Here is a 976-nt window from a genome sequence, read left to right on the forward strand (position 1 = left end):
CTGCGTAGTATTCCATTATGTGAATATACCACAGTTTCTCTATCCATTTGTTTGTTGATGGGCACTTAGGTTGTTTCCACCTCCTTGCTATTGTGAACAAAACCATAATAAACATGGGTGTGCATAAAGCATTGCTTCTTCTTCTGTTATTTTTAGTCATTGTCCAGCTGTCTGACACATAGAATTACCTCAGTTATTGTGTTGACCAGGGTCTACCTCTCCTGAATCAAAAAGAGACCAAGTCCCTCCCTCTCTCCTTTTCTTTTTTGGCAACTTGAATCAAAATGACATCCAAGTTTCTTTGGAAAGCATGAGGCATGTGTTCTAGCTTGAAGAGACATCAAAAGGTTTTTTATCTGAAATGGAGATAACATTCACTTTCAAGTTCCATTTAAGGAGAAGCTCAAAAAAACAGACGTTCTGGGGGAGAAAGGAGAAAACTTTTAGCTGAAGTATTTCTAAGCTCTTTTCAACTTCTCTACACCCATCATTCTGTTAAATCTTCTAAAAGGAACTTTTAAAATTATTCTTCTTCCTGGGCGGGGGGGGAAGGCATCTTTCTGATACATCATTTTCAAGGGATTTTTAAAATGAAAATGAAAATTCCTGGTGGCTGCATGCTATGATTGAGGGAGAGGGAAGAGGAGGAGGTGAGAATTCTGAATTTGGGCTTGAAAAGAAAATAAAAGACATACACCCTTCCAATGGACATCCGGAGATAAGTGGCTTTCACAGTGGGCACAAGTCAGAGAAAGCAGAAACCTTATTCACAGCCGGCGGGACTGTCAAATGGTGTAACCACTATGGAAGGCTGTATGGTGCTTTCTCAAAAAGTTGCAAATAGAAATACCATTGGACCCAGCAATTCCACTACTGGGAATTTACCCTAAAGAGACCATAACTGACACCCAAGCAGATATATGCACACCCATGTTTATCGAGGCTTTGTTCACAATAGCAAGGAGTTGGAAACAAC

The sequence above is a fragment of the Elephantulus edwardii genome, unplaced genomic scaffold (assembly GCF_000299155.1).
Source record: "Elephantulus edwardii isolate Elephantulus edwardi_28Jun2011 unplaced genomic scaffold, EleEdw1.0 scaffold00529, whole genome shotgun sequence".
Classification (NCBI taxonomy): Eukaryota; Metazoa; Chordata; class Mammalia; order Macroscelidea; family Macroscelididae; genus Elephantulus; species Elephantulus edwardii.